This window comes from Portunus trituberculatus, chromosome 47 (assembly GCF_017591435.1).
Source record: "Portunus trituberculatus isolate SZX2019 chromosome 47, ASM1759143v1, whole genome shotgun sequence".
Lineage (NCBI taxonomy): Eukaryota > Metazoa > Arthropoda > Malacostraca > Decapoda > Portunidae > Portunus > Portunus trituberculatus.
In genome coordinates, this window is record NC_059301.1 from 25,800,750 (window position 1) to 25,816,457 (window position 15,708).

At 44.4% G+C, this 15,708-nt stretch overlaps 1 protein-coding gene and 1 long non-coding RNA gene across 6 annotated transcripts in view; one reads left to right on the top strand and one right to left on the bottom strand.

Annotated features, from left to right (window-relative positions):
- Positions 1–15,708, top strand: part of LOC123520718 (ligand of Numb protein X 2-like) — a 157,465-nt gene that overhangs the window by 13,088 nt on the left and 128,669 nt on the right. The window contains exon 1 of one of the 5 annotated variants that reach the window (XM_045283262.1): positions 4,614–5,029. The exons of the other annotated variants lie outside the window; for them this stretch is intronic. The gene's annotated coding sequence lies outside the window, so the exon portion shown is untranslated. Of the gene's footprint in view, positions 1–4,613; positions 5,030–15,708 lie in introns of those variants that run through there. 5 annotated transcript variants of the gene reach the window in all.
- Positions 7,193–11,603, bottom strand: LOC123520721. Its single transcript, XR_006679349.1, has 3 exons — positions 11,268–11,603; positions 8,195–8,304; positions 7,193–7,752 (listed from the first exon to the last, which is right to left on the bottom strand). It is a non-coding gene; the product is annotated as an uncharacterized LOC123520721 (long non-coding RNA).

The following is a 15,708-nucleotide window of genomic DNA, read 5'->3' on the forward strand; positions in this document are numbered from 1 at the left end:
GCGCATAAAAATAAAAAAAAACATTGCCGGCAATTCACAAATTTCTTTGCAGAATATTTGACAAGAATTGTTTCAGCGCTGTTGTTATGTGATTACTTTTATATATCTGTTGTTGAAGCTTAGCATAATATGCGGAGATTATGTGTATACATCACATTAGAATAATTATTTATAAACTGATGCATTAGTATTTCTCGCGATGAGATGGTGCTGAATTAATATTGATAATAAAAATCGGAATTTGTTAGCCATTGTTAGCTAAAAATAGTGAGTGGTTTTGCTCGTTCCAAAATCGTCTTTTCTTCTTGAGTCTGTGATACTATAGTGCACTAAGCACTCCTGCTGGGTCAGCGGAAGTGAGCGCCTCCGAAGCCTGGCCAGGAGTGCGTGTCTTCAACATTACTTGGCGTTAATACTTCGCGTTGTATGTGATCCAAAAATTTTGTATCACGCTGCGACAAGGCTACATACAAGGCGGATCATATTAAAGTATTGTTTCAACTTTGCTTTTCAAATAGTTTAGCATTTAGGATATTTTATGTAAGAATATGAAATAAGCTCACTTTTTTCTTTTGCATCTATTATAATTTTTTCTTACTTTTTGGAAATCCTTGGATTTCAACACTTTTCATATAAGGCGTACAGTTGGTATGCGACCTATCTAGATAAAACATACCCTGGTATCCCTCCCTTTAAGAGTCGCGTGATTATAGGGAAGACTCTGAGGTATTGCCTGAGTTGGGGTGAGAGGGTCTTTATCTTGTGGCGCCCCAGTCTCAAAGCCACGGTGACAGACGAGCGCCCAGGCAGAGACCAGCCAAGTGATCTTTCCGCTTCCTGTGTTTGCTTGAGTGTTCTGAATTTCTTTGTGTCACAGTGCAAACTTTAAAGACCAGAGCTCCACGTGGTGTTAAATTTTGACTGACAAAATACACTGATTTGGCTACGTGAGGAATATTGTAATGATATATATATATATATATATATATATATATATATATATATATATATATATATATATATATATATATATATATATATATATATATATAGAGAGAGAGAGAGAGAGAGAGAGAGAGAGAGAGAGAGACCCAAATGATCACCAGGGAATTAAAGTTACAGGCCATTATAATCATAGTCTGGCACGGGAGGAAGGAAGCACCGGCGGTTGCTGCAATGAAGGCGCCGATATTGACTAGTCTATATCATCTGTCACTCCTTTATTAGAACCTGAGTTGAGTTCATTCAGCGCTTTAGAATGTATTTATTTGAAATTTTGTGTGAATGGTTATACGCGGTGATCATGACGGTTGTTTTAGCGTCGTGTGGATATGAACACAAGAAATAAATACTGTAACATGTGTAAAAATCAATATTGTGTATGAAATGTCTGTAAACGGTCTGTTCATTACCACACTTAGGATGGACAGTGTTAAGAGAATTTTTATTTAATATTTCTGTTTAAGTAAGAGGGGGCTCCGGAGAAAAGAATAGGAAGGAAATAAAAAAAAAAGACCCATTGAGGTGCAAGTCCTTGGAGAGACCAGCCAAATGGATTATGCAAAATTGAAGTTTAAGTCTCTTGAAAATTCTCTTGAAAGGGTTCGTCATAGAGAGAGGAAAATACAGAATTAGCCAAGGAGTTCCAGAAATTACCTGCACTAAAATCAGATAAAATTATAAAAATGGTGCAATGTTCTTTGGCAAAAAATATTTAATAACGTGCATTAGGGCCCGGAAATTGATGTGTTACAGTATTAAGTATTTTTACACATGATGATATACTACCGTCAGTTCAGCATAGGTGTGACTGTCATAAGATTCAGCCACTCTCAGTTCCATGGTGTTTTCGCTTCTCGTAGCAGGGAGGGAAGGGGAATCAAGGGAACACTCAGGTCTCTTGGATTACATGTTTGGACAGGTAGCGGGGAAGGTGAATGAAGGTGACATGCTAATTTTACGGATGTCGTTCCTCGTATCTTTTTTCCCACATGTTACTCAGCGTGAGGGAGTTACTGGCCATGCGTGAAAGACACACGACCACTGAGATTTACATGGCCAGTATAAATTCCAAGTTGCCGTAATTACGTGTTCTGCATTTTACCCGGATGAAAACTGAAATTAATGCGTATCGATTTGATGAAGACTTATGAAAATCACCATTATTGCCTTATCGAATGGCAGGAAGAACGCTGCATGCAAACCGTAATTTCTGAATTTGTTTTTTATGCTTCATGTGACCTAAATATTTTAAGAGGAATTTCACGACATTACAAAATCTAAATTGGCTGATAGGAATGATTTTTTTTATATCTATTATTTGCATATGTTATTTCAAGTTCGCTAATCTTATCGGAAGCCTTTTTTTGTCAACACTTTTTGGGGACTTCTTTTATAGATTTTGTAGTTCGTAGCCAACTTTGTCCAGAAGGTGAAAAAGAAGAAAACGTGTGTTGGTCAGGTGCATGTAATAATTTCATGGTTGTTCTTGCAATAACAATTCAGTTCTTCCTCGTAGTTACAACCAGTTTTTCCTCGCAGTATCATTCAATCTTTCCTTCCTCACTTAAATTCGGTTCAGATTCGGAGAAGACGGACAAGTTTCAAACAGTTTACTCCTCTCCATCGGCGTTAATTGCCACAAACAGTAAACACGATCCTTTTATTTTCAGATTTAAAAGCATCTTTAATTTTCTATCTTCATAAGTCTACATACATTAAGATTTCTTCTCTGACGTGTGCTTCTTATATAACTTGGTGTTTTTTTTTATACTTTTTAACTCAGTAGCGTGTTTTTATATGATCCTTTTTTGTGTTTCTTAACTCAGTACTTGAATTGGTACTTTTTGTATGCTTCGACTTCTTGTTTCATTCTTCTTGCCTCGATGTTTCTTACTTCTTAATTTGCTTCTTCTTATCTATCTCATACCTCAGTGCTTCTTGTTTGCTTCCTGCCATGTTGGTGTGCTTGGTGCTGTACTTAACGCTTCTTGTCTGTGTGCCTCTTGACTCATCGCGTCTTGTCTTGGTGCTGGGTGTGCTTGGTGGTCCATGATATCTTTGTTTTGACGGGAGGTGTAATCATTCCTGGGTGTCTGTCTCTAATGGAGGAACTTTATTTACAGTTCATGCCGAGATGAAAATAGCTCCTCTTACGCTATTTATACACGCTCTTCGTCGTGTCAAAGTCAGTATTGTCTCCTGCTTACGGTGACCCCGGAAGTGCGGCAGCAAGGGAGTGTTGTATCATCGTCAATTTGGGGCTTTAAAAGATAGATTATATATATTTTGTCCAAGTTGATCGGTGAATATAAGTTGGTGTTTTTTTTACATAAGGACTTTCACGTATAAGTCTGCTTGCTTATTGCAGTTTACTTTGTTCTTACGTTATCGTTTTATTTATTTATTTATTTTTTTTTTGCAAAGCAGCATTATCTATCTCTGCTCTCACTCACAACACTTCACTCTCTTCGGACTAAGCCTCATACGTGCTTGGCAGCCAGAGGGGAAAGAAATTATATTGTTATTACCAAGACTGAGATGGATCTTAAAGGTTTTACAAGCGCGAGTTTTACAGTTGAATGGCAGATGCATGCCAAGCCAAACCAAGCCAGGCGTATTATAGTGTTCGGATGCCTCAGCTTTGATTAATCCCAGATGCCAACTCAGCTCATCAACTTGTTCTAATTATTATCAATAGCATCATCAGGAAATATTCAACCGCGATACTTAGAGAACTGCAGGTAAAGATACAAGATGGAATGCACTTACGTCGATGGTATTAATATGTCTTCCCAAATTTGCTATGCCTCTGCTCCTGTTCATCTGTCTCTTCCCTCTCCCCTACGCCCCTTACGTCCTTCCCATCTGATGTGTGTGCGTGCTCGGGGGTGTCCAGAGGGAGACATTTTGGGAAACTGTGTGTGTGTGTGTGTGTGTGTGTGTGTGTGTGTGTGTGTGTGTGTGTGTGTGTGTGTGTGTGTGTGTGTGTGTGTGTGTGTGTGTGTGTGTGTGTGTGTGTGTGTGTGTGTGTGTGTGTGTGTGTGTGTGTGTGTGTGTGTGTGTGTGTGTGAGGGAGTTAGACATAATTGACTGGCACACACTTAACTCATGACCCTCCCTCCTCCTTTCCCTCCTTTCCTCCACCTTCGTCTCATCCATCCACCCCCATTCTCTCCTCCCCTACCTCTTGGTTCCTCTTCCCCCTTTCTGTTTTTCCTCTATCCCTCGTCTTCCTCCTCCATTTACCTTTTTTTTTTTTTATTTTGTTTTAACCTTTTCCATCTTTGCACCCCTTTACCTCTCTCCGTATTTACTCACCGCTTTTCCAATTTTGCTACATCGGCAGGCTTTCTTACTCCTCCCACCTCTTCCTCTTCCTTCACGCCCCTCCTCTTCCTCCTTCTGATGCTCCTCCTTCTCCATCATCTCATCTCACTCCCCCAGTCACCCTCACTCCCCTTGGCCAGCTATCACCACCTGCTCCTTCTCTCTCCCTCTCTCTCACTCCCCCATCTCCGCCCATCGCTTCTCTCCCCTCACTTCCCCTTTGCTCCCCTCTTTCCCTCCTCCCGTGGGGTAGTCTGCAGGGGTTAGGGAGGAGGCGTTTCTCTCCCTTGGTCACTCGCTCCCGTGGCGGCTCCTCACGCGGGCCTCTCCTTCCCTGCCTTCACGTTTACCTTGACACCCTCGCCACCTTCGCCGTTAGCTCTCGCGTTTCCTCACTGACACTCACTCACCCTCACCGTTACCTCCTCTCACCCTCTCTGGATACCTCGATTGTTCCTCTCTCCTTTTCGTCATCTTCGCTGAACCCTGACGGCCAAACTCGACCTCTTGTGACCCCCGTTTGACCCAAGTTCGTCACTGTTCCGTCCCGTTCCTACTGTGTGTGCGCGCCCGCCCCCCGCCCCTCTCGGCACTATGCTGGCCCAGGGCACCGAACAGCGGGCCATGGCCAATAATTACTTGGTCATCTTCGCCCTCCTGTTAATTATGTACATAATGTATCACGTTTTCTTCTAGCCAGGTGAGTGTACGTGTGCGTGACTGTTTATTGATGTGGTGTATTATATAATATTTTACTTGCGAGGCGTGTGTAAGGTTGCGTCACGAGTACTGTGACGTGCGCGCTGCTCTGTGGATACACTGCAGATGGCGCAACCTGACTAGACAGATGGCTTTATAAAGCTGTGTAAATATCTTCTAGTGTCTTGAAAATGAGAAAAGAGTAAATATTGTCTATACTTTTCATTTTATGGGTAGTTGGGTTCTTTTAGTGAGACTCCTGTAAAGAAAACGGATTAGTAGAAAATGTAGTACGTGAGCGGAAAATGTGGTGTGCCGTATAGTTTATATATATATATATATATATATATATATATATATATATATATATATATATATATATATATATATATATATTTATTTATTTATTTATTTATTTATTTACACACACACACACACACACACACACACACACACACACACACACACACACACACACACACACACACACACACACACACACACACACACACACACACACACTGTATAATGAGTAGATATATTGTATGTTTAGGTATTCACATATGCTTGTATTGAGTGTGAGCGGTTCAGTTTGCTGGAAATCACTATGAAAGAGAAGAATGACAGCCTTCTGAAGTGTCCCATGATAGCGACATGCGCAGGTGAGGAAGTTGAGGAAAGACAGAAGCAGAAGAAAAGTTAGTAAGTGTGCGGGAAGGATTGGGGCCGACCATCGTATTGATATGAGTCTCTTCTCTCGTCACCCCAGGCACACACACTATCGCTGGCAATCACGGCCAACGCCTCACTGCCCCGTTTTCTTCTTGGATTTTCCATTCTGTTCGCCAGGATGCGTCCTCTCAAGTTTCCCGGATGAGACATACATTCCGTGAACCTGCACCCCCTCCTTCCAACCCCGACCCAGCCCCCGCCGTGACGGTACTGCCCACCACATGCCCGGCCCTCGCTTCTCTCTACTCATTTCTCGCTTAACTTGTATTCATGCATTCTCTCTCACGTCTTTTCTCTCACGCACTCGTTTTTCTCATTACCGTCCTTGTCTTTCGTCTTTTCTTCCCTCACCCGCACCTTGTTTTTCACCTTCCCTTTTATTTCTCTTCTGTCCCGCTCACTTTAATCTTTTCACCTTTCAATGATCCGTAATTACTCCTCGACTTTATCTTTTCCCGGCACAATATATATTACTATTCTTATTCTTTTCACCCCGCCACCTTGACCTCACCTCTCATCACACTTATCCACTGTCTCCTCTTCTCTCTTCTCTCTCCGCTGCAAGGTTTAAGAGTGTCAGTAACTATTTTAAGCTCGTGATAATGCGCGCATGTCCATTCATCCAGTCAGCCAGGTGCTCCGTCACGCTGTATGGCGCTGCCCCATCCTTACATAAGCATACAGAGGGAGCGGGCACGTTTCATTCCTGGAAGATTAATGTATCACGTCAGCGAGGGAAGAACAGACCACTAGACCCCATGCCGCTCCTCGCCCGAACACCTGCTGCTTTTTCATTACCCTCGGGGAGGCGGAGGAAGTCTTGTGCACTGAGGCTTGTCGTTCGTTCGCAGGGCGTCGTCCTCACCCCTAGTCCACCCCAGGAGCGTCCCGGCTGCCCGTCATGCGTGTTGAACAGGAGGCATGTATACGGATATTCCTGAGGGTGGATGGGGTCTGCTTCTCCTGAACTACATACTCGTACCCTATTAGCACTGTGCCAGGCTGGACTTATGGGTTTTATTCTGCCTCAGTCGTAAACGAAGGTGTGCCGGTCCTGTCTTACTGAACGGCGTGAGGCTGACAGACACTAAACAGACAGGCATCCGAACAATCTCCCCGTGGTCGCTGCGGGAGTCATGGGTTCTGGAAATTTGGCTGGCTTGTTGGCTGGCGGCGGTGCGTGGCAGGCAAGCAGGCAGGCAGGCAGGCGGGCGGGTGGGCGGTCGGGACCAGTCTCAAGGGGACCTGCTAATTTGGTCAAACTGTCTTGGGTTTGTTATGATTGGCTGCTTTCTCTCTCTCTCTCTCTCTCTCTCTCTCTCTCTCTCTCTCTCTCTCTCTCTCTCTCTCTCTCTCTGACATTATTTTCATGTATCTCTGTGCATGCACTGCTTTTGTCTAATTGATTTTTGGTTATCGTTTTGTATTTTTATTTTATTTCAGTGATTTTTATACTCCAGTATATATTTCATAAACAAATTAATCGTTTTACACATTTGTTATTACTATTATCGTTATTGTAATTCTGTGATTTTCATTTGTCTCTCTCTCTCTCTCTCTCTCTCTCTCTCTCTCTCTCTCTCTCTCTCTCTCTCTCTCTCTCTCTCTCTCTCGTGCCCATCTGACTCCACCCTACCCCATCCCTCTTTCTCCCTTCCTTCCGCCTTACGTTGAAGTTTCCTGTCAGTTGTATGTGTTCAGAGAAAACTGAGAACGCTTTATGTAGGACGCGGACTCTTTGTGTTACCTCTACAGTGCACGCAATACTTCTCTCAAGCTTGGCATTCGTCCCATCTCGTGCCCGCGTCTCCGATTCTCAGTGATTGGTGCATATTTTATTCTGGCAGTCAAATTCTTGGTTCGTTTATTGGCCTTATCTTCACGCCTAAGCTGGTGTGGTCGTCGTCGTGTCTATTTACGACTTGCTGTTTGTTTTATACCTTCGTGGCTTGTTGAGAGTTTCTGCAGATGACTCCGTTTTCTGTGTCCCAGCTGCAGAAAACGGTGGAAGGGGGACTCGTGAATTTTCGTAGTTTCTGTTGTGGTCTTTACTATTTAATGTATATCAGTGGTACAAGTTTTTTTTTATATATATATATGTAGTTGGGAACGGCAATTCAGGAGATTACATTGAAGGAGGAAGGACTTGTGAATTCCTTTTAGTTATTGTTAATCTCCACTAACGCTACAGAAGTCCAGTGCGTCTATCTAGATGGTTAGAAATACGAGGAGTGAAGCAGGTAGCAATGAAGAGGAAGACTACTTTTTTGCAGATAACTGAGAATACTGCAGCGTTACTTACCGATTTTCACATTTTACCTATTAAATATTTCACCGTACAAGTTATTGTTTATTTCTTATTTATTTTTATTTTTTATCAAAGGTGAGGTATATAATCAGAGTTGGTGAAGGGACGCAGCTCATTACCCCTTACGTGGCATGTTTGGACGTGCGGCAGACAGCTGTTTACCCCGCAGCCGCCTCCACTGCGTTGCCATGGTAGCGGGGACACCAAACACTGCGACCGTCCGCCGTTTGTTTAGCCTGATGGGAAGAATAGGAATGCATTAACCTGTATTATACGACGTGGGAGTCAAATTGGATGCTTTGTTTAGTTTAAGGTTGAAGTTGGCTGGGATTGCGTTGGTGGTCTTTGGTATATTTATAGTTGAATGGGAACTATAATGCAAATGTGTTAGTCTGAATTGCAAGATGAGATGGACAAAGCGGAGGTTCTGTATGGATTTCAAAAAGGTTCTGTTAACAGGTCTTGATATAGAAGTGGTTGGGCTGAACTGCATGAAGAAATGGCAATAATGTAAAAATATGGTTAATTATATGATGGCTTAGACAAATTAGATGTTTTGTTTGGCTCTCGTAGGGTTTGAGACATATAGACATGATCTAAAGGGCTTAGCTGGGCGGGGTAGAGACGGCCTGGTAGTTCTGTAGGGCAGGTGGGTTGGGATGGGATAAATGTTTAGGCTTCGTCATGACTGCGGTGTCCTTGGCGGTGACGGGGCGAGGTGAGGCTCGTCTTAGGCTTAGCGGAGCATGCCGGAGTTCATTTATGGTTGGGGCGGGGCACATCTTAAGGGCTTGGCTAGGTGAAGTCAGATGGGGCGGGATGGGGTTGAGAAGGGGGCATCCTGGGTTTGGCTTTGGGGCTGATATCGGGGGGTTGGCATTCTTTCCACTACATGACAGATGAAATGCTCATATAGTGCTTGGCTATGACTGGGTGAAGCTGGAACGTATGTTGTGATTGGATGCGGTCTATATTGTGCTGGTCTTGGCAAGGTACATGTTTATAGGGCTGGCTGGGCTTGTCTTACGTCATGACAGGGCGGGACGGGACTAAGGAAAGCTGATGATTTTCTAAGTAGCCGTGCAAGACCGTGTGGGTGATGGGTATTGTGGATGAGAGTGTGGAGAGTTGGTGAAGTGGCCATTACAAGATTGGGTGTGGTGATTGGTGTGGTGTGGGTTAGGGTGGATAGACTGTATGAAGTATGTAGAGTTGGGTGAATAGGTTAGGCTAGGCCAGAAGGAGTTGGGTGTGGTGGGGTCGGTGAGGGATCATAGGTTAGGCTGGAGTGAGAGTGGAGGGCGGGGACGAGATAAGTTGGAATGGATGGAGTGTGGAAAGTAGGGTGTTGTGTTCTAGATTAACCACTACTACTGTTACTACTACTACTACTACTACTACTACTACTACTACTACTACTACTACTACTACTACTACTACTACTACTACTACTACTACTACTACTACTACTACTACTACTACTACTACTACTACTACTACTACTACTACTACTACTACTGCAGTGATAAAGATGACAGTGACTAACCATATCATCTAATTAAAGCAACATCATAATTTCCATGCACCCAACACAGTTTTGAAATAAAGTAGCAACACTTTATTCTTTACTGTATTTTACTTGTATTTGTAGCATTCGTCTTTTAATTGATTACTTCATAAATTAGTTTCCTAGTTAATGAGTTTACTTTTATTTCAGTTACTCGTTTGTTTATTTACTTTTTTTTACCCACACACCCGGGCAACAAGGTTTTATTTTTGCCTGGGAGGCGTAGCCGGTGCTGGCGAGGCTCGGGGCGTGTTTACAGTGATACCATTTTAAGGCACATGTTACCCTCCTCTGGTGCACCTCTTGACCGGAGACACAAATAGACATGAGATGATTGGGAACCGTGTAGTTGATTTTAAATAATTCATTGAAAAAAAAGAAAAAAAAAGAAGCATTCATCGAACCTTGGAACGCCAATCTGTCGATCTTTGCACTCAATTTCAGAGCCACTTTAGTGTTGTTTTTCTTGGTCACATTTTCTCTCTCCCCACCGAGCTCTACGGGATCACAAATCATGCGTCATTTGTGGTCGTCATAATCATCATCATCCTCAGTAATGTGAAAACTTGCCTCAGCTTTTCTAGAGATTTCTCTTGACTGGGTTATTTTGTCCCTCCGTCACGCTGCCAACCTCACTCTGCCTCTCTCCCTCTCCCTCTCTTTCTCTTCCTCCTCCAGACCGTCTCTCCGACCTTCTCTTCCTCAGTTCCTTTCTTTCTCTGTCCCATCTCTCGTCCACTATCCTTCCTTTCCATTCACTCTTCTCTTCACACATTTTTCTCTTTTGTGCTCCTCCTCATCTTTCCATTTTCATTTCGCCTCCATCATTTCTTCATTTCGATCACCTCCCCTTTTCCCTCCCACTTCTCTCCTCCCCTCCCCACTTCATCTCCCTCCTCTTGGCTCGTCTCCCTCCCTTCCTCATCTTTAATTTTCTTTTTATTAACTTTTTTACTCGTTATTGCTCGTTTGGGTCTCGTCACTGTCTCGTCTCTGCAATAGGTTCCTGCCTACCTCGTGATGGCTTGTCACTGTCCTACACACCACGGAACACTCGTCTCACTCTCTCCTCCTCGTGCTTCTGCAGTAGCTACCGTCATCAAGTTGTAGAGGAGGAGGAGGAGGAGGAGGAGGAGGAGGAGGCTGCTGCTGATGCATTACTTTTTTTTTTTTTTTTTTTCCTCATTCTGTCTTCCTGCGTCACTTTGTTTTGTCCCTTTGTTATTCTTGCTCTGTCATCCTGTCAGTCTGGTTTTCTCGTGGGAGTGACAAGACTGAGTGAGCTAAATGGTGGTTTGTATTCCTCTCTCTCTCTCTCTCTCTCTCTCTCTCTCTCTCTCTCTCTCTCTCTCTCTCTCTCTCTCTCTCTCTCTCTCTCTCTCTCTCTCTCAGTTGAGCTCGTATTACTTAATTTTTCTCTTAATATACGAATGTACGCTGGCATCTTCTTGTACATCCTTTGCTCTGCTGCATCACCGCCGCTGCCACCGTCACCACCACCACCACCACCACCACCACTTCGCATTTATTTGAAGGTCGCACATTCCTTGTGTTTATTCCGTCACATATGCGGCTGTTTGACGCTTGCACGAAGCCCCCACACAGCCATCTCCACCCACATGCCACACCCACCGCTAGTCACGGCCACAGAAATAACTCTTGTTTCACGGGAGTTGACGTTCGCGATAAGGAAGAAGCTAGTGGAGAGTGGTGAGGCAAAGGAGACCGTGTGGGGTGAGAGACTGGTTGCTTGGGTGTGGTTGTAACTCTGACATGGGTGTGGCGGTGGAAGGAATGTGAGGATGTGTGGTTGTGGGGAGGTGTGGACGTGATTGGCTCTGGTGTTGGGGTGGAGCTGTGGCTAATGAGAGGTTGCTATGTTTACTTTTTTTTTTTTTTCTGTTGGCTGTTGCTGTAGCTGGTGTGGCTGGTGTGGCGTCCAGGAAGTCGCCGCCCTCCACCAGGCAGCAGCAGCAACAGTCACAAGGTAATATGTTGATTGTGGCACTGTGTCAGTTGGCACTTCGTTCCCCTGCACTCCCTCATCCCTGCTGGCTGGCGCACCCCTGCCTCGTCGACCCACCACCCACTCCCGCACCCCGCCACCCTCATTCACCTTTTCACTTCCCCATTTGCTTCTAACCTTCAGCTTTCTTGGCCCTGTCCTTTAGCTTTTCCTTACCTTTTAAAATCACTTCCTTATTCTTCCCTGACCTTATCCTCAGTGCACCTTTGTCTGCTATTTCTTCTTGCTGTCTTTCCTCTCTCTCCCTTCACCCTTCATCAACATCCATGTCACCTATTATTTCCTCAGCCTTTTGTCACATTCATCTTCAGTGCAGTGACTCCGGAGCAGCTTAGTGTGGCTTCCCGCTTCCCTTTTTGCTCTTCCCTTTTAGCTTTTCGATTTGTTTTGGCGTCGTCGCCCTTGCTTGTTGGTGTTGCCGGTCGGGGATGTGAGTATGAGTGAGGGGGCGCCGCGGGAAGTGACGGTGGGGGCGTTAGAGGGGGAAGTCAGAGTAGGAAGACGAGAAGGAGGAAGAAAGGACTACCAACTGGTGTTCTGATGGATCTGTGGCGGTGTGTGTAATGTAAAGCGTGGGTGCAAATGGGCTGAGGTGTGGGGGTGAATGTGGGCGGCGATTGTGGTGGTGACGGGGGCGGAGGATGCGGGCGTGGGATGTGTGGACGGTCGAGGAGGCGGAGGTGGGAGACTATTTCTGGCCTGGCGACTGAATACTTATGAGGGACGTGAAAATGAGGGTTGGTTGGACGCAGGGAGAGGAGGAGGAGGAGGAGGAGGAGGAGAAGGAGGAGTGGACGTTGGGAGCGAGAAGCGGCGAAGGATAAAGGAAGAAGGAAGGAAGGAAGAGAGGAATATATGAAAGAAAATAAACTGAAAACAACGAAAGATCAATAAAATGGATCAAGAACAAATCGAGACCCAAGAAGAATTAAAGTGTTAGGTGCAGGATTTTTCTTCAACTTGTAATTATAAAGGCGGGGATTAGAAAGACAAGGGACGTAATGACGATAATAACAATGATTCATCACTCACCGCCTTGGCTTACCTTATATTACTGCCAGATTTAAACCCCGTACGTCTTGATGAAATGCATATGCGACCCTCTCGACCTGCTGCTGCTGCATAGTATACTTTTTCCATCCATCTGCGGCTGCCATAGTGGTATTGCGCCTCGAATTTTTAATAAGGCAAAACTTGGCTTCTGTGTCAGTTTTTTCGACTAAGTGTTAAATATTAAACAGTCTTGCAGGGGACTTTTAGTGGCGGTGAGGCATTGCCGGCGCCTGGGTCAAAGGAGAGAGAGAGAGAGAGAGAGAGAGAGAGAGAGAGAGAGAGAGAGAGAGAGAGAGAGAGAGAGAGAGAGAGAGAGAGAGAGAGAGAGAGAGAGAGAGCATATAATATCAAAAGATCTAGTGATTAATAACATTGGTGTATATTTACCTATTTATTGCGTGTATATTACGCGCGGCAGAACATGAAAGAAATATGAGAGAGAGAGAGAGAGAGAGAGAGAGAGAGAGAGAGAGAGAGAGAGAGAGAGAGAGAGAGAGAGAGAGAGAGAGAGAGAGAGAGAGAGAGAGAGAGAGAGAGAGAGAGAGAGAGAGCACCAGAATGCGCTGAACTCGCGTTAAATTATAAACTACACTCAATGGAAAAAGAAAGAAAAGTAAAGGAAACGAAACGATCAGACTGCTTCGTTGGTGTCTCAGGAAAATTGTTAAGCTCAAGGAGGACAGGCGCAGGTTTAATTCTGATCCAATGCATAGTGTTTCTCTGCACTAGCGCACGCACTCACCCGCAGCAGAGGAGGCAAAAGAATTCTATCTCCTGGCACTCCAATTTAGAAGCTTCTGCGTACGTGCGAGACGTCTTATGTTTCTCGCCCTCGTTTCAGGCACCGGGTGGAAAGAAATGGTTTATTTGTATTAGGATTAGTTGAATTTGGTGTAGATTTAGATGGTGTGTGTGTGTGTGTGTGTGTGTGTGTGTGTGTGTGTGTGTGTGTGTGTGTGTGTGTGTGTGTGTGTGTGTGTGTGTGTGTGTGTGTGTGTGTGTGTGTGTGTGTGTGTGTGTGTGGTTGTGTGTTGTGTGTGAGTTGGTTGGTTGTTGTTGTTGTTGTTGTTGTTCTTCTTCTTCTTCTTCTTCGTCGTCGTCGTCGTCGTCGCCATGCATCTAAACAGGTTTATTTGGAGTTCATGCCTTACCAATACAGCTGAGAAGTACATCTTGAACACCATTGATCTGGGAGGTTAACAAATTGAACTATAAATTTAAAACATAAACAGTTGAAAATGAAACTGTAGAAAAAATATCGAAATACATAAACATGCATCCCACCAAAAAAAAAAAAAAAAAAAAAAAAAATAAATAAATAGAAAAAGAAAAAAAAAAGGCAGAGGAGACGAAAGAGCAGAACGCATTTTGAAACCATAATTGCACCGAGAGAAGCAGCTTGATTTCCTTAATGTCATCTCTTCTCGTAACATTCGCTGCGAGTTATTACGTAATTTCGCAACTCAACGCTGGGTGGTTTCTCGTTCGGTAATCACTATTCCCTGTGAGTTGAGGAGACCAAAATTATACGGCGCATTGAAGCATCTCACCGCCCTGCTATTGAGAGCTAATATTAAGTCTTGCATTCATGACTGAGGCTGCGCTCCATTAATAAATCAAGGCGTGCTGGTAAAAGTGCGCGCTGCATCGATGTGTGCATTGGTGTGAGGCCTGTGGCTAGAAGAGAGAGAGAGAGAGAGAGAGAGAGAGAGAGAGAGAGAGAGAGAGAGAGAGAGAGGTGCAAACGGGCAGGTAGACAGACGAATAAACTGGCAGAAATAGACACAGACAGGTAGGCAAGCTCAGACACACACACACACACACACACACACACACACACACACACACACACACACACATACACACACATACACACACACATACACGTGCCACCACCTGTGTACGTATGTATAGCTCTCTTTTTGACACGTGTGCTAAACGGCATTGGCTACGTGTCTTGCCACATGCACTCCCTCCTCATTTCTCTCTCTCTCTCTCTCTCTCTCTCTCTCTCTCTCTCTCTCTCTCTCTCTCTCTCTGTAACTTTCTGTTTCGTGTATGTTTATAAGTAGAAGATAATTAAGTTACATTTCATCAAGTTATCCTTCACTCTTCAGTAGTATTTTCTTGGTACAATTACTTTATACTCTCTACTGTGCCTAACAATAGAATCCAGTACTGTAAAAGGAGAATCAAATACCTGTTAAGTTTCAACATTTAGGATAACTACTGTCAACAATAAACAAATACATCGATTCCTCATTGGATGAAAAATTGTCTATAAGATCCTCTGACGTTGAAGTAACTACGGTAATTTATAGCATGGTTGCAGATAGTGTATGCGCAGCCAGCAGGGTTGCCAGTACTGAGTGAACGCAACACTTCTGGCGTCGAGGACTGTGCTTATGTGGGTGTGAACCGTAAAGTCATGCCAGGTAGCGGAAATCACACACACACACACACACACACACACACACACACACACACACACACACACACACACACACACACACACACACACACACACACAACCGCGTAGTGTAGTGTTTAGCATGCTCGATTCACAATCGAGAGGGTCCGTGTTCGAGTCCCGGAGGCGGCGAGGCAAATGGGCAAGCCTCTTAATGTGTAGCCCCTTTCCACCTAGCAGTAAATAGGTACGGGATGTAACTCGAGGGGTTGTGGCCTCGCTTTCCCGGTGTGTGGAATGTGTTGTGGTCTCAGTCCTACCCGAAGATCGGTCTATGAGCTCTGAGCTCGCTCCGTAATGGGGAAGACTGGCTGGATGACCAGCAGGAGACCGAGGTGAATTACACACACACACACACACACACACACACACACACACACACGAACAAAGGACGGAGATAAATTATGTAATATTCCTGTAGGGCAATGATATATGGCACGTTTCCCTTTCTTACCGCATCCTTTTCTGCATCCATCCTACCCCTACCCTAATACCAAACACCATCCCACCCCTCCAGTCTCCTC